At 39.5% G+C, this 18,803-nt stretch overlaps 1 protein-coding gene across 13 annotated transcripts in view; it reads right to left on the bottom strand.

The window, feature by feature from the left end:
- nrcama (neuronal cell adhesion molecule a) overlaps positions 1-18,803 on the bottom strand; it is a 64,680-nt gene that overhangs the window by 25,242 nt on the left and 20,635 nt on the right. For 11 of the 13 annotated variants that reach the window (XM_063501263.1, XM_063501271.1, XM_063501273.1 and 8 more), the window contains exon 2: positions 11,014-11,063. The gene's annotated coding sequence lies outside the window, so the exon portion shown is untranslated. Of the gene's footprint in view, positions 1-3,864; positions 3,985-11,013; positions 11,064-18,803 lie in introns of those variants that run through there. The other 2 variants (XM_063501266.1, XM_063501267.1) reach the window with 2 other exon arrangements.

The following is an 18,803-nucleotide window of genomic DNA, read 5'->3' as shown; positions in this document are numbered from 1 at the left end:
ACTGACTTATGAGGTATATTATATGATATCAAGTTCACTCCTTCAAGTACATTTGTACTGATTAGTAACATTCTCCCACTGAAAAACCACACTATAAGTATTTTATGTGGATTGTTATTTTAACTGTTAGGACAAATGACAAAGGATGTTGCATATGGAGCTGCTGGGCAGAAGAAAAAGAGGAAGACCACAGAAAGGATTCATGAATGTAGTGAAGAAGGACATGCAGAGGCTTAGTGTGACAGAAGAGGTGCGATGGAACCACTGTGGCAACTCATAAAGGAGAAGAAGAAGATCCTCCAGGTGTAGTGATGTAAGAGTAAATATGCATTGGTGTTGTAATTATAATTTATAATAGTAATGGTAATTCTAAATTCCCCATAGGTGTGAATGTGAGTGCAAATGGTTGTCTGTCTCCATGTGTTATCCCCGCGACAGGCTGGCGGCCTTTCCAGGGTGTACCCTGCCTCTCGCCCTATGGTAGGTGGGATAGGCTCCAGCCCCCCCGTGACCCTGTCATGGATAAGTGGAAGAGAATGGATGGATGGATGGGATGGTATTCGAAGGTAAATAAGTGTTTAACTAAGCAATTATTATATGTAAAGCTAATAAAACAAATCAAAGTAAACAGTGGAGAAAGTATAACCTACAAATGATCTCGAAGGAAAATTCAGCCTCCAGCTTCAGGGTTTGGTGTCACTCCTCTACCCCAACGGAGGCAGCAACAAATGGTCTATATGAATACTTGCTACATACAGTTGGAGGACTTGCTGCTTGCTACTGAACTCCTGGTTACTTTCACTCAAATTACCCTTGACACAAGGAGTCATCATAAACAGAGTCAACATTTCAGGATGTGAAAGCAGCTGACACAAACCCAACAGTCTTCTTAGTTCGTAAAACCCTGAAGCAACTTGCTAAGTTGGTCACTACGCAGCCCTCAGTCACACTGAGAGACACTGAGAGATGACAGCCTGACTAGAGAGATGAGTGAGGCAGAAAAGGGAAGCGGGAGGAGAATTAGAGGGAGGGACGGAAAACACAATCATCTGTAGTCGCATCAAATCATAGTGACAGAGATATTTGTGAACAATAGACTGAGTCAGACTGCTTTCAGCTAGACTGGACTAGACTGGATGCTCTCTCATCTGTACTGTAGCTCAGCACTCAGATAGTTCACTCTTTTTACATAGCTGACATCACAATAACATACGTTCAGTTTGTAGAGTAAAAGCTGCAGTTCACCATGTAATCAGAATTGACATCCGATACCTTTTCTTTGATTTCTGCGTTTCTTTCAGTCAGTGAAAGCAGAGTTTATATTGTCATTTCAATGTGGGTACCCAGAGTAGGGGTGGGTTTTGATTATCAATTTAAGGATTAAAATCGATTCTCGCTTGGATAACGTGATATCGATTCATTAAAATCCTGAATCGATTTTTTAATATAAATTTATTTTGCCCGAAATGCCAGAATCTCAGGTTAAACCTCACAAAATTTCAACAACCACCAAACAGCTAAAACAGTAAATGAGAGCAGGTACACGGATTCTGCACAAAGACGTAAACACAAAGCGCGGACCCGCCGACGGATCAGAATCAGTGAGATGTCGCCTTTCTCACCCGACGGCACGGACACGGACACGAGCCGAAAGCCGACAGCTCGCTGATTCTGATGTTTCGGCGGGTCCGCGCTTTGTGTTTGCTCCATTTTTGCCCTGATTCTGAAGCTGCAGGTTTTATCTCTCTCCAAACAATACTGACTGAACCAGCAGCAAAAGAAGCAGCAAACTACGCTTCACACAAACATCGTCATGAATTCCCTCTTATTGTTTTGCTGCCACCTTGATAAAATCACACTACATGCACAGCTCTCTCTCCCTCTCTCTCTGTACTTCAAGATCAGTTTCCCCTCTAAAAATCTTTTTTCTGCATTATTCGCTTGCTTGTTACGCACAAGTCTACCGTTCTTACAGCGCTGTCGGCCGCTGTTTTTTTCCCCCCTTTTACTTACTTCCGAAAAGAAAGCCTCATTTCTGCCGTTCAATACTGAACAAATTTAAACTTTTAAAAATTATGCAAAATTGCAAAACGCTCAGCTGTGTCTCTAATAAAACCTCTGTAACTTTGCTCTGCTTCACGTCAGCAGCATCAGGTACTGTTCATATGTTCATTAATGGTTTTCTTTCGTTTTTGATCTACTACAGAATATTTTTATAAAATCCCAGGCCAGGAAAATCACCTTCATGTTTTTCTGTGTTTTATCCTCAGCTACTTTGACACAAAGGTATCTGCTGTGATGCTTACACCTTTGATAAAGTCTAGCAAGTGTCAGATTTCTTTTTATAGATATAAAAATATAGAAATGTACTGATGCATGATCTGAATTATAATATTTCTGACTGTCTGAGGCAAAATTTCCCAGATTCAAATTGAATCGAATCGATTCAAATCAAATCGTGGATCGAATCGATTCGGGACCTTGTGAATCGGAATCAAATCGATTCTAGAAATGAGTGACGATACCCAGCCCTAACCCAGAGGTACAATAATTATATGAGTGAAATCCATTAGAAACATCAATAAACGTATAAAAAACAATACTGAAATAATACCAGCAGTTGAAATATATTACTCCAGGCTAGGGCTGTTCAATATAACGATATATATCGGATGACGATATAAAAACGTCTACCGTTTCCTATTATGCTATCGTTTGTTTCGTGGTGTCGTAAAATAAACTGTTTACAGCAATATTTTTCATCGTTTTGACGGTCACTGTAGTGGCTATATTAATTTCTTAAAGTTCTCTCTTTCTCTTATATTTAATATAACCACACTATGGACGGACAAGCGCCTGTTTTTACGTGTTTTCGTTAGCAACAATAACGGTAAAACCATCGCGTGGCTCCGCTGTCCGCTTGTTTGTTTTCCACATAAACCTTTCACAATAAAGGTCAAGATCCTGTTGAGACTTTTCAAAATAAACTGAATCACATGAAAGAGTATGCAGATAGTTTACGGATGAGAAGCAAAAAAAGAGCCGCCAGGTGCTAAAAAATAAACCTTAGACTCAAAATTTTAGAGAAAATGGTGGCCGTTACAACTTATGTCTAAAAATGTATAGTTTCATGCATCGGTTAAAACACTCAAATCCAGGTAAAGGACGCCCAGCTGGAAAAACTAAACGCAAGTCGAGTTGCCCGAGATTCACAGAATTTACAGAAAATATTACATTTTTGTGATTTATATCGTTGTCAGGACGATAAATGTCTTATATCGGGATATGAGATTTTTGTCATATCGCACAGCCCTACTCCAGGCTCCAGAAAAGAGAAAGGAAGACAGAGACAGCTTCTTGTAACTAAATACAAAAACAGTGCAGGCTGATACCAAACAACTGCTTTTGTGCTACCAGTGCCTGAGGATAGAACTTTACCTCTGTGGTTCGCAGTAGTTTCACAACTGATGCTGCATTCATTGATGAAAAGCAAGTGCTGGTGTCAGTCTATCAGGGAATAGTATCTTTTTAATTTATAATATAGGAAACATAATCCAGTGATACTGTTAGACTTTAACAACCTTTTTGTTGTAACCTTTTAGCTACTAAAACATAAACAGCCTCTGAACCCAAATTTTTAGACCAAACAGTGACAAACAATAGAGGCTCTTCTGTCCCTGAGGTAAATGATACCATCTTAAAGAAAAAGATCAATGATCATTATCCTTGTAGCTCAGCTTTGGTCTCCATCAGCTCCTTCAGATAGATAAATCCTACAGACTATTCTACACTAACGCCAGAGGAAAGCTACGGTATTGGAAATAAGCCAGAGATGTAATGATACACCATGAAAGAGACACTTACCTATCAGTCTTCTGAGTAAAGGGCTCGTGTTAAAAACACCAACCTACTCCTAGTGCTGTATCTGTCACTTTCATAACCTTATTGGCTGACTGCTCGACTCATGTTCTCTATTTCTCTCTCTCTCTAGCCGATCTATGACAATGAACTGCCTGTTCTTTGGGGCAAGGCCTCGACTGTGTGTGGAAAAAAAATAACTGGTAGCACTGCCTTACTAATCAGCTTTGATAGATGAGGTGCTATTCATGCACGCTCTCATATCTTTTTACAGAACCTAGAATTATTTACTTTACTTATCTATGCTTCACTGTAGCTCTCTTTGCTTGGACTGTAAGGTGAAGCAGTACTCGGTACTTGGTACCGGTCATAATCCCATCCCATCACAAATGGGAAGCTATGCAATGCAAATGCAGGTTTTAATGAAGAAAAGCACAAAAATTCAAACTGGTACGGATTTGATGAAATACCTATGAGATATTATTGATGTGTGTGTGCGTGTAAAATTATTTATAGGAAAGAAATCAGGAGGCTTGATGTGGTGCGGAGAATCTGAGAGGGAGCAGTTTGCCATCCAGGGGCAGTAGTTGCACAGGGATGAACCACTGGCGTATTGTTGTCCTTGAAGGTACCGGCCATGGCCAATTTGACCTCAATCCTTTGTGCTGTGGCTGACCTCTTGCCAACCTTATCCATTCTGCAAGCAGTGCAGGCCCATGCACTCTGAACCACATCTTGACTGCCTATTCCAAAGCACTGGAAGAAGGAAGCTCAAAGAAATGGCCAAATGGACATCCATAAAGTCAAAGCTAATAAATACCACCCCAACCTACTCACTCAAAGTTATTAGGTCACAAAAGGAAGGAAACAACTCCCAAGAAACTGTCCTGTTTTCTTCACGAGATCATCTTAAAACCAAAATGGCTGATCTCTAAGTGAAGACTTACTATACCTCATCTTCAGGTGAGGCGTACAGGTTAAGGGGTGAAATGCTGGTGACACTGCTGAAGGGTTACCAACCAAGACTATCTTGAGTAGGCCACATCAGTGATTTCCTCACCTCACCTTGCTTAACATGCACTATTTTTAAGATGCACACAGTCGTATACTTGGAAGATAGGGAGTATAAGTAAGTATACATATACATACATATATATAATTTATATACTTTTAAGCAGTGAGCAGTTTGTCTTTTGCCAAAGAGCATTTCAGCAGGATTTACCCAACTTTGTTTACCCTGATTTCACCATCAAAGCCTCATCATTTAACTGCTGACTATCTATGAGTCTATCTGCTATTTGGAAGTTGATGTAGAGGGAGCTTTCATTACACTAACACCACTTCTTTACAGTCAAAATACAGACCTGGCAGGCCCATTGTCCTCAATAGCCCCCAAACCGGATCACACACAGATAACTAATCAAAGCAAACTATCTAATGCTCTTTTGCATGTGGACACACATACACACAGTGTGGGTCTTCCCTTTTGGGATCAGTTATTCTAGCACCATCCGCAGAATCGCCCAGCGCCTGCTTTTCTCTGAGGCTTTGTGAAGTGCTGATGGTCAGCATGCGCCACGCCATGTCCATTGTGCTTCCTGTTGTTTACTAACGGAATAATGCTGAAATGGCAGGGGACAAGGTCACACCTACAGAAATAAAAGTTGTGATGACAGAAACTAATACACGTCGGTGCAAGTAGACCTGGTTTTGATACTCATACAATGTTAATTTGGAAATGGATTTATAATCAATTTGCTTGGTCCAAGAAATGATGCAATTTATAAGGGATGGTGTCATCTGCGTAACCATAAATGATACATATGCAGGCTGTGTGACTGTATGATCATTATATGGTCACATAGACACAGTTGTTTCCTTAAACCAAACACACATTTTGAAATATTTTCACTGAGTTTAATAATAATAATGGATTGCATTTATATAGCGCTTTTTGAGACGCTCAAAGCACTTTACAGTTCCACTATTCATTCACACACTGGTGGAGGCAAGCTACAGTTGTAGCCAAAGCTGCCCTAGGGCAGACTGACAGCAGCGAGGCTGCCATATTGCGCCATCGGCCCCTCTGGCCAACACCAGTAGGCGGTAGGTGAAGTGTCTTGTACAAAGACACAACGACCGAGACAGACAGAATAGGGGATCGAACCGACAACCTTCCGGTTACATATGAGCTTCCCAAACCCCTGAACCATGGTTGCCCCTGCAAGCCAAAGTCAAATAAAAGAAAAGGTAACACTTGAAGTTACAAAACTAGTTGTATGTTTTTAGTCATAAACACGCACAACTAGATTCTTCCTTATTTGCCTCTGAGGTATCTGAATATTCATGTCATTGAAAGGCATGGCACACTGACTGATGGTCTTGGCTTTCTTTTTTTTAGCTTTGTGCTGTTTAAAATTGTGATTTTTGTGCTAGTGTGCAGGAGCACACAGGTGACATGAAGTGATCGAACTCATAGCAGCTATATATCTGAATGGGTTGGTGAATGTCACCTGAGACCCCCCGTATTTCATACTGGGATTATCACTGGTTGGTCGCTGTTTGCCTGGGGATTAAAACATCGTGCCTTACAAGCCTTTAAAGCTGTCAACAACAGGTCTATTTATGAATGAGCAGTCAAAGTGAAACTAGGCTTATGTAATGTCATTCTGTGCTGTTTTACTGGCCAGTTTGTACATCTGTCTTGCATAAAAGGGGACATAAGCTGAAAATCTGCTGACCCCCCCACCCTGTAGCCACTTTCAAATTCAACCCTGTTGAAGTAAATTCCCATGCATATCCAACCCCTCATAATCCCATGATATAAAAGCTTGACTGTAACAAAGCAAAAGAGTATCTTATTGTCTTTCCTTTTTTTCCTATTGAGGGAAAGAGAGGAGCCCTGCCTTTGCAAGACGTGAATGCTAACAGCTTTGCTCCCGGCATATTCGTGTAAAAGAGTGAGAAAATAGCTAGGGAGGACTTTGAAGGTATCATTCACACTGCCTAACAAAGGAAACAAACTGCAGTGTTCATTTTGTGACAAAAAGATTAATGGCACTAAGAATGGGATTGTTTTTAGATCGAAACATGAAAAAAAACCCCCACATCAGACGATATTAGTTGTATAAATGTATATCATGTTGATAGACAATGAAGATCCAATAAGAGAGTAAATGACTCCAAGTTGTCTTTTCTTCCATCAAACCAAGTTTATATACTTAAACTATACAGGCTTTGTAAATGATAATTGCCTTAAAACAAGGACAGGGGGTATTCATCCATGCATAACTCATCAGAAGCTATTAACGATGGCTGTCATTAAAATTCGCTTCATCTGATGTCACATTTTACGGCTGTGATATCTGGAATATTGTGTGCATTTTGCCAGGCGTAGGGACATGCTTGCTGCTGGCTGCCGGCAGCCTGGTTGGGTGTGTGCAGGCATCAGTTGCGAGTGTCTCGCCTGTCTAAGGTCATCTCATCAAAAGCCATGGGCTCAGTCAGAGCCGGGGGCCGTGCTGGCTCAATCCATAAGTGATTTTTTTTGTGTTTGTGTGGGTGGCAGGTGGTGTGAGGAAAACTCGATAACCCTGAAAAATATGTTGATATCATGTAACAAAAGATTTTACAGCCTGTATAGCCATATTGTTTTACTCGTTCATTCACTGCAATAAATGTCAGTTTGAGCTGCAATAGTTTACAGAAAGATCCGCATAAAATGCAATGAATGCCTCATTTAATTGCTTTATTTTTAGTGATGCATATCCATCTTTTTTGCAGTTAATCCAAAACATTTCATCTAATCAGTGTATTCTTATTCTAAAATGATCTTTCACAAAGCATTTACTATAACTACCAAGGTCTTTACCATCAATGATTAAGTTTGTAAAATGGGAAAGAAATCATCTGCACCATCTCTCAGCTATGAAATGAAAAGCAATGTTTTATTTAGCAAAATGAAGAGTAAACGGTGGTTCCGACTACACAGAAAACCATTAAAATCATGTATCTTAAAGTGTTTTAAAATAAAGATAAGTTGACACCAATTAAGGCACTGCACTGTAGAGGCTTCTGCTTCAAGGTGGGGCTGTATAAAGTGTGAAAAAGTGTGTTTACTGAGAAGCAAAGACTAGACATTAAAAAAGCAGACCCTAAAATAAATGGGCAGTCTCATTCTAATACAGTGCTACAATGTGACAGGGCATGAACCCAGCTGGGCTTGTAACCGAGCCAAGACTCATTGGTATTCCTCTGGGGTTACTGCTAGGTAAAAGGTATCAATAGATGCACATGGCCTTGGTACGTGACTCTGACATGACTTACTGTGTGGGGTCCTATAATTTATTTTGTTTCCAGCATGTGGCTGTTTTTATCCTTCGGGGCAAGACTGTTACACCTTTAACTCTTTCCCACATATGGCTCTTGCAGTGGTGATATAACAAAAATAGTCACATTGTCAAACCGATTGACAGCCTAACTGACAGTGCGATCGGGGCAGGCGGGGAGAATGAAATGATGAGGGAGAAAGAAGACAGTGGGAAATTTTTAAGGCGGAACGGGCTGAAATGTTGACAGGATGGGACGGGGGAGGGGACTGATTGACAGTGTTATAGCTGCGCAACAAGCTGGCATGCCCCTTTTTTTTCTCCTCCACCCATCTGTTCGGAAGGATTACTCATAGAGACGGGTGGACAGGAGGAGAGAGGAAGCTGGAGGAAGAGGGCAGGGAGGAGAGGAGATCCATCATCGCAACCTGCGATAACTGAATTCAAACCACTTTTCCATGACTTCTTTTCAGTTAAATAAACTGCTGCGATAATGACTCACTGTTAAAATTATGGCTCACTGCAATATAGTAGAGGGCTCTCATGGGACTATTGAGGTAACAATGATAGTACCGGAAGGTGGAAACACTGTAGTGATGTGTTATGTAATTGCTGAGTGTGCTCTACTTACTAAGACTATTGCTCCCCAGCATGCTGTATAGCAGTGGCCTGTTGGCTGTGCCACTCACAAGCCATTATATTTGTTGCTGCTCAGTATTTATTTATTTATTTTGTATTTATTTATTTTGTTCCTGAATGGCAATGCAGATTTACGTTCCTAAGTGGACCTTAGTATTTGCTCAGTATTCCAAAAGCAATCACATTCTAATGCGTTGTTTAATTCTTTGTACCTCAAAGCACATTACCACTCTCTTTCCAGCCTTCTAACATTTATACATTACTACTTGATAATGACTATAAAACTTCCTGCACTGTTAATCTGAATGTGTTAATTCGCATCAATGCACCACGCTCCTGTCTGTTTGTGTGTCCTCTGCATGTGCACTGGAGTGTGCTGATTATCAGGTGAGCAGCAGATGATGCCAGGACATGTGGCTGCTATTTATCCAGTCATAAACAATCCCCTGTGTTCAAACAGTTGCTGAGTAATTACACTAACCTGTGGTGGCCTTTTAGGCTGCGGATTTATGGGGACTTTGGCTGTTTTTATTATGTGGCCTTAAGGATTTTCCATGTTTGCACTTGAATCTGTTCCCAAAAAACCTTTTATAGCACGTGTCTGACCTGTGAATGTCTCAGATAACCATACTACTCTAAACAAAATCAAACTTAAATGATCTGTTATAATAATTTTCATGTCTTGCACCCGAGTAGCTTTACATGATTCACAGTTTCACATTTCAAAACAATTGTCGAAAATAGGGCACTTCAGCTACTTTCACACTCCTTTTAAACCAGCTGTCTTCTGATTGGTTTTGTAAACAAAAGGGTTGACCAGGGTTATGGGTGATGCTGTGTCCCAGAGATAACCATATTAGGGATATCCACGCTTACTGACAGCATACAGAGCCAAGAGTAAAAAAAACAGTCAAAAACTGAGCGTTTCGAGCTTGAGCTTTTGGCCCATAGAGTTTACTCGCACATAGGCTAATGGGGTTGTCGTAGCTATTCAGAGGTTACAGCATCCACGAGGTTTATTCTAGTGTTCTCGGTTTTCTTACTTGTACTTGCTGAGTGTATACACTGCAGATACAAACAGGGCAGAGCCAAGACTGCAAAGGGTATCAGTCACTGCCAGCTGTGAGTCATGCTCAACACTCAGCACTTTTCATCTATGCTAACTGACCTTTTTATTTGAAGTACAGCCAGGGATTGAGCCGCTTATAAAGTTCATAAAATGATCTGTCATGTGTATTTACAAATTGAAAGATATTTGTAGGTCTGTTAGAGTCATACATTCGAGTAATATAAACGTCTGTCAGAAAGAAAAAAAATCTGTATTTAGCGTATAATTGCAACCAAGTGGAGTTTATGGCTTTGCACAAACTGCAGTACCTCCTTGGAGTGATACTAACCATAACACAATGGGAGCACATTACTAAGACGAAAATATAAAAAGAAATGCCAACTAAAAAAAAGCACTAGAACAGACATGCCATCAGCAAAAACTGGGGCTGGGGTATTCGAAGAAGAAGCTGGCTGACACATTCAGTAACATCATTGTGCATACGTAGCATGTAGCTGCAGTAGCATTACAAGTGAATCAGAGCAAAGCATAAGCACTTTTTATAGTCACTGAACCTGGGTGACCCTCTTCTTCTACTCTATAGGTAGAAGCAGTATTCTCTCGGTTACACACATAAACAATTAGAATAACTGAGGAAATTTAAAATCAACATTTCAAAAGATGTTTCACAATTGTTAAGAAAATGATGTGAACAAGCAGCCGCTTGCTCAACCTGTTCTCAGAGAAGCGTAACACAAACAGATTTTTGAATCACATTTACAGAAGAAGAATGGGTCAGCATCCAGAGAATGTCACATGTCACTCACATTGGAATAACCGGAACCAACCATCATTCAGACTCACAATTTCATCGATATACATAGAACTCGTTCAGACTGCTGTCTCCTCTCATGCTGCCATATCATCAACTACATAATGACATAATCTGCTTAGCTACCCATTAATGGCTTAAACCTCTGTTTTATGTATTCTCCCTATATAATGATTTTTTACATCTCTATGCTACTTTTAAATTCAATAACATATCACTCATTAAAGAGAGAACGATGTAAATTGGCACATCGTGGAGAAAATGTAGTCAAGCAGTCAAAATATACTCAGAAGCAATCTCTGACTCACCTCCGAGGATTTATTCTCAGCTGCTGTTTGTCTTCAACGGATATTTCAACCTGAAAAAACAAGACGAAAATGACTATAAATAAGGAGTTGACCTCAGATTAGAAATACTATAAATAATTAACGTCTAAGCATTCATGGGGAATGACGCTGACTCCTTTGACATTATGTAGCAAGGGTGCTTTTACTGCATAATATTTGGCAAAGAAATTCTAAGTCTATTTAAAGTCTATCACAGCTTCCATTTATGCAAACTCAGACCAGATACCTAATCAGCATCATGTTAGAGGGAAGGAGTTGGAGTTAAAAGACGTGTTCACTGCTCTCAAAAAAGACCTTGGATTTCAAAAAAGACTGAGAAGCTTCAATTAACTAAATACACTTGGCAAACGCTTATTTAAACCTCTTTGATTTATTCATTGCACAAGGCCAGTGTTACCCACCAGCACTACATAAATACGTGGGCACCTCCACTTATCTCTCCAGGGAATACCCAGTAAATGACTGCGTCTTGCTGAGCACAAGGACCTCAATCAGTAACCAAAATCTCTCCTGTCATTTTTATTACTTTTATCTCCAGTAGGGACACACGCACAAATGAAAGGTTACCCACCACCATACACGCACTTGCACACAGTGACCTCTGCTTCCCCCAAACGGGCGTCCCTTCGTGACCGTGAATGCATTATCATAATCTCCTGAGAGACACTCCATTCATCTCATATTAGCAAAACAAATGTGACAGACAAAGAACGGCGGCACATTTGGACATGAAGCCATTAAAACTGTAGTTAGCTCAGATGGGAAAGATGGTGAGTCATGCAATAAAGCGAGGTTGAGCTGTTTGAATTTACTAGATGATGTAAAAAGATGAGAAAGGGTTCTTGATCTATTACTTAGATGCTATCACTTAGAGGAAGAACCTGGATGATCCAGCCTAGGCCCAATATGTGATCTGAAGGAAGTAAACAATAAAAAAAGGAAGGCAGTTTGTTATTGTATAACCTCACCTTATAATTAAATAAACCCTGCATCGATTTCATCTTAATGAAGACGACTGAAAGTGCATTGATTTAAATGTGTCAGGATAAACTGAATGAATTTTTCAATGTGAACTGATCTGAAATGATCTGATCCGATTTGAACTGAGCTGCATTGATCTTATCTCAGCTGAATTGAAACAAATTGAACTGAGACAAAAGGGGGTACAGACACAGATCAGGGAAAGAGGAAGAAACAGTGTGAGACGTTAATGAATGGAGGCAGGAATGTAGCAAGACTTATAAAAAAGGGCAGAGCGAGGACGATGAGGGGGAAAGAGTGCTTTAAGAGAAAGAGAAGAAGCGACGAAGAAAGATGGGGAACAAACATTAAAAAATGAAGAGAGAGCGGGAATCAGAAACATCCATTTTTAATCGGCAAATCTAAAAGCGCTTCATCATCTTAGCGCAAGGAGGGGGATGGAGAGAGATACACATATAGTATAAAACGAGAGGAGAGGAGAGCTGGGAGGTGCTACAAGAGCAAAGCTAGCAGAGCTGACCCCATGCTCTAGCAGGTTGCCATGGAGACAAAAAAAGAGACATGCAGAGAAGAATAAAGAATACAGTTTCCCTTTAAAGAAAAAACACTTCAACATTTGGGGACCAAATCAAACTATAACAAAACTTTGGGGGTGTATGTAGGTTTGTGTGCAAATGTGCCCATATGGAAAAGATATATATAAATCTTATAAAGTTTGTATCTGTCTTGTGTGAAACTTGTATGAAAAGCATACAAGAGTGAAAACAGATATAAGATCCCTTGAAAAATTATATAAATGAAACTTGTATGTTTTGGATTCTTACTAAAACAATATATGAAAGTAATGAGAAAGTGGCCACTTTCATGAGTAAATCATATAAGTTTTTACTATTTCTTTTCCATATGGGTGGTTTCAACAGCTTCATAAATTGGGTGTAAAAATAGCGATTATTTGTGAGACCTGGGTTAAGGGGAGAAAGAGAGAGAGAGAGAGAGAGCTCCTTTCATATATAGCCAAAACATAAGAACAACTTGGCTCAAACAGAAACACGATTGTTTGTAAAGGTAAAAAACAAAAAAACAAACAACAAAAGAAAAAAATAGAAATAGAAAACTCAATAGAACATTAAATAAATCAAAACCTGTAATTTAGAATAGTTTGTTAAAAGAGGTTTCAATATAACCTGTCAACAAGAAAAGAAAACCCCCATAAAGCAAAAACTATAAGATCCTTGTCAGAGCAGCAGATGTACTAGTTAGAAATATTTGAACAGAATTAAGACATTAAAAAAAGTTAAATTAACATCTCAGTAAATAAAACAGGGATTTCAAAATTTTCAAATGTTTAACCAGCTGCTTGCAGTCTTCCTTTTCCATCGTTTCCACCAACATCCGTAGCCAAACAATATATAACCGCATCAGTAATTTCCATGCACCATTTGCTTTTCCTTTCACATGGATTCAGGTGGTGAGCGATCCCACGATGCTGGGTTGAGTTTTTTGTTTATTTAAACACATCACCAGCTGCTAACATCTCATCCTTGCATACCTTTGTAGCCTGGTTTTACTCAACAGAGTGATTTTACCTCAAGTGGTGTAACACGTTTGTTGTTTCCACCTTGAGCAGTAACAGTTTTCTTGAATATTTTGAAATGTACTGTGCTTTTTTTGGAGGTTGTTGACCGAATTTCCTTTTCCTTACTCCTGCTCCCAGACATGCTTGTACTTGTGCAATTTCTTTAGAACAGTGTTGTCTTTCCATCCATTTTCTACAGCTTATCTTTTTTGTTATTAGTATTTTAATTTACAGGCTGTCAGGGTAATTTGTATTGTTTTTAATTTGTTACTCTGTTGGCCTGGTTGGAAAACGTTTAAGATATTCTTTAAACCTTGTGCAAGGCACTAAAGGGAAAGTTAGGACAGCATAAACAGTATTTTAAAAAACATTTTAAACTGTCCAACAAAGAAAAATCTGTATTTTTCACATTCACATTGTTGTTTATCTTTTAATTTCTGTGATTTGCCAAAATTTGTTTTCTCCAGGTGCTACACTGACTTCATTTTAAACAAATTGGAATTATTTTAAAACCCAGGACAAGAGACAAGTTACCTCACAAGCACTTTACACACAGAACAAAGTCTTAAGTAAACATTTTCACTTCACCTTGAGAAGAATTCATGAGGTAGAAATAGATCTGATCTCGAAGAAACTAAAATAACTCTGTGACAACAGTATGAATGTGAACTGTAAGCTCCGATGATGAAGGCCACTGTTTCTCTACGTATGTGCTTACACCAACTAAACTGTGATCACCATTCTGGATTATTAAAGTCATATATGTGCCAAGGCCTGGTGAAATACCGCTTTGATTTATTATCTAGCTCCTGTTTCAATTAGCCTTCTGAGTTTATGAATCCACTGGGAGTCAGTAAACTGCAAGCGTCTAAATGTATCAGTGTGTGGATTTTTCATCCTGCAACAGAATAACCGACCCCAGGCATGAATAGAAATTGTGAGTGTGGGCTGTAATCCCTTAGGGCAAGGGGGCCAGAGCAATCAGCGATGGTGGCAGCTGCCTGAAAAAGCACACTTAACACATGCCCTGACTGCCTGGCCTCCTCACTCCCTACCTTTAAAGTAGTGAAATATTGTGTCCAGACAAGTGTGCCATCAAGTCTTACTCGCTTGCATTTGATCTCCACACACCAACTGACCTGAAGCCAGAGTGGGAGCAGCAAATACAGGCTTTCAGTCCCACAACAACAATAAGAAAGAGTTGCAGGTATTTGCGACCATGTTTTGGTTTCATTGTGAAATGAGAAGGAAAAAAACCAACAAAAACGAGTGCTTCCATTGGATGTAGCACCCGAACAGTGACAAATGTCTATCTGTAGAAGCTTTTTTGTGCACTTTTTCAGACATACCATCTGTGCGTAATAACATTTTGCTGTGATTGTTTACTACCGTGATTGTGCCCATGCACATCAGTCTACATGTTCCTTTAGAGACAGAAAATGACAAATGACCTTATTAAGATGCTAGCCTGGTTGGGTTCAGTGGACCGATTCATAGTGTTGTATAGATATATAGCTCCCTTGGGAAAGAGAAATTAAAACTGTATTTTATTTTTTTTAAAGCAAATCCCACCATTAATACAAGTGCTGCAGTTTAAATGTTGAAGATACCACCAGTTCCTGTCAGGCTGAACCTCTTTCGGTTTACAGCTTATGCAGTCCAGACAGATGGAAATTACATAATGGTATTTCTTATGATTCGGCTACATTAAAAAAGGCCACAAGTCAGTGTCAGTTTGACCTTTCAGACTGCTTTTGAAGCCTCCCCCACAACGATTTAAACCCATACATTCCCTTGTAATGGTTGTGTGTGTGCTAGAGACACAGACTGAAAGGGAGGGTTGGTTACCATGACTGTTCTAAGGGGGTTTTAATTTTAACAGTCTGTGAACATCCTTCAGATGACAGACAGCACACATAGTCCAGTCCCACACAGAAAAGGGCCGCCAAAGAGGAGCTGGTTTTAATCAGAGAGATTTATAACCTCCCGCAAGTTTATTTCTTCCTTCAGAGGTTAAAGAGGCAGTTCTCCCATCCGTGCTTTTCCCACTCGACACCGCACAGTGCACACAATGGAGTCATCAAGAATGTCAAACATACACACAGAGACGGAGGAGAAAGAAAGATAAATCAAGATTAAAGAACAGCAGGAAGTAGCTTTTTAATTTCATTGGCTGATTCTCTACTGAGCTTTCTGCAGCTGGGTGATGCATACTGTAAAAAAGAAATCCAGGTATGAGCTCTCTGGGGATTGATCCAATCAACAAACTCATCTCAAAGTCCCAGCAGAAGGATGAAAGCATGAGTGAAGCAGGGAGGGAGTAAAAACGTGTTTGGAGCAACAGAAGAAGAAACAGGCCGACTGTAGGGAAAGAAATGATGTGCAAGATGAGCCGATGAGCCAAAACTGGTGCAGATGAAATGCTCTGACTCTGATTTAACAGAGTCAAGTCACAGTAAGAGGGTTGTGAGTGTCTGGATTCCTGCAGGCTTTATATGGAAATGCTCATTTGGGCTATAAAACTTAATTTAACATAAACATGCACTCCTACTCCTAAAGCTTTAACATTTTACTTCCTTCACAGGCCAGAGATCTATGCAATTAAGCACCTTGTTTGAGTTTACTATTCAGTGACACTCCACAAGAGATAACAGCTGCTCTATCAATCTGACAAGAATCTTATGATGTCCTAAATTAACTATTATTACAGATTTCAATAACAAACTTAGAACATGAAAGCAAAGACCACACTGCAAAAATATTTGTCTATAGGAGTTTTTAGACTGCAGGAATTTTTTCATAATCCATGTTATTGTTGGGGGATTTGCCTTTTTTGGTGTGAAACTGAAGAACTACATTTGTGGTGGTCTTTTATGGTCTGGCAGGCTAAGTGCTCTCCCAGCACGGTCGACACTTAAGTGCTTAGACTAAGTGTTCTAACCAAGCGGCAACCTCGGGGCTGAAAAATGAAACCAACATGCTGGTTTGTTTATTTGTCACTTAAAACTGACATCAAATAAACTAATCTTTTCTGTAAAAAGGCCCAAATTTAGTCATGAAAAAAAAATGTGGTTATAGCATTGTACAAAATATAGTTCTCATCTCTCAATCTAAATTTCCTTTCATGACAACTTTTTATTTTTCAGCTCTTGGGTTTCTGTTACAGTATATATGTCTTATATAAGTTATGCATTATTTTTGATGGGCATGTCTGTGCTGACCACTGTCTGTCTACTACAGTAGGTGTCCATTCAACCAAACTGATCTGTCAATGAGCCGTAGGTTTGAGTACCAAACTTAAATGGTAAATGGGCTGGTACTTATATAACACCTTTGTTCTCAAATTGAGACCAAAAAAGCACTTCCTACTAAAAGTCTCATTTGCACAGACTCACACATGGATGCATTGGGCTCAACTGAACATTCAGTAAGAATACTTCAACTGTAGATGGATGAAGTCAATGGATCGATATACCGACCTTGGTAGATGATCCACTGCCATTCCTAAAGTACCGTTTCACACTAAATCAGCTGGTTCCAAACCTCAGAGCAGACCAGGGTTAGAGGAATAAAGACAGCGAGGGGATGTGTGGTCACTCCTGTGACATGTTGAAACCAAACAAACACGTGGGGCAATGGCGGCGGTGGCAAACCATAAACCAAAAACCGAAATCTCAGGTGTGGTTACACTTTTCAAAACTCAGTGCAGAAAATGCTTTCTATAACATCTTTATTGCAGAATGTAAAGCTGGATATGGCAACACATCTGATCTGAAGAAAAACCTGGTAAAACCCAAAATACAACTAAAAGCCGAGTGTACTGGATTTGAAGCTAAATTCATTGACACACATGCTAACTTTATCTGTTCTCTAGCATAGATCAAGCTGAGCCCCTATCGTAAACAAACATGTTATGTCAGATAGTATGTCTGAAACCTTAACATTTAACTCTAATCGATAATCGAATACCATGTGAAATTATAACATATTATCACTGTAAGAGTCATGTCAACATCACAGACATTTTTTTCAGGCAGTTTCCTTTGAAAGTACTAGTACCAGATTTGGTTACCTTTATATTTAAAACAAATTTCATACCAAATCCTTCTGTGCTGTTACTTTCTGGAGCATTTTGGATGTGCCGTTTCATTCATTGTATCAAAAATACTATTTAAGAAGTCTGTGCTCTGCTTTCTTGTCAGTAAAATGTTTGTATTATTTTATCCACGTCTGCACTAATTAGCAAGTATCTTTATCTGTGCATCTTGCTAACCAAGTTGGTTATATCCACTCCAAATACGGTTAGTTCACACTCAAGAAATGGCAATATTAGAGCTTCAAAACAGCAGTCCACACCCATATTTTATGTCTTTTACAGTATATGGGTCACACACATGTATAAATAACCTTAAACCACCATTTAAAAAAACTTGCGTAAACATTAACAAAAGGCTGAAAATTTGAACAACAGCTCTTAACGTAGGGCTTAAAAAACATACAAACACAAGAGTAATGTGTTGACAGTGAAGTTGGGGCTATTAAGCCTGCATGCAACTGAGGAAATACAACACCATTTTCACTGGCATACCAACAAATGACCAGCTTTAATCAATTCAGCATACATAAGAGCTAATATATAATGATATATTGAAGGTTATATGGTTCTTGGGGAAGGCCCCACTACACAAACACCTTCATAACAAGTAAAGCAGCGCAGTAAAAGAGCTGCACATTTTTATTGAAAGAGACCTTTTAGTCACCCATTCTGGTTAATGAGGCACAGGTCTACACCAGTATACTGGACATTGGTATGAAGAATTTGGTTTGAAAATATCTTAAATATGCAGTACAGTATGACTGCTATAAAAAACTAGGCTGCACAGAGCTTTAACTAGTGTCGCCATAGAGAGTGTCAAACAGAGTAGCACATGAAAACTTAACAGAGTAGGGATGTAAGGAAAAGCAAAGATGGAGACAGATGTAGAACTAAGCAATGAGAGTGAAAACGAGTGGAGGACACTGAGAAACAGAACAGTGGAAATGAGAGTGTGAGGAACAAAAGGCTTGTTTAAAAAGGGTGAGCAAACAGCAGAGGTATATGGCCCTATAGGACGCCTTGGAAACATCTAATATTGACTGCACGTCTTTCACCTCACAGAGAGAAAGGCAGAAGAAGAACAGATGAGGATTGAGG

The sequence above is a fragment of the Pelmatolapia mariae genome, linkage group LG17 (genome assembly GCF_036321145.2).
Source record: "Pelmatolapia mariae isolate MD_Pm_ZW linkage group LG17, Pm_UMD_F_2, whole genome shotgun sequence".
Classification (NCBI taxonomy): Eukaryota; Metazoa; Chordata; class Actinopteri; order Cichliformes; family Cichlidae; genus Pelmatolapia; species Pelmatolapia mariae.
Note: the sequence above shows the minus strand (reverse complement) of the source record. Positions and strands in the feature narration are given on the sequence as shown.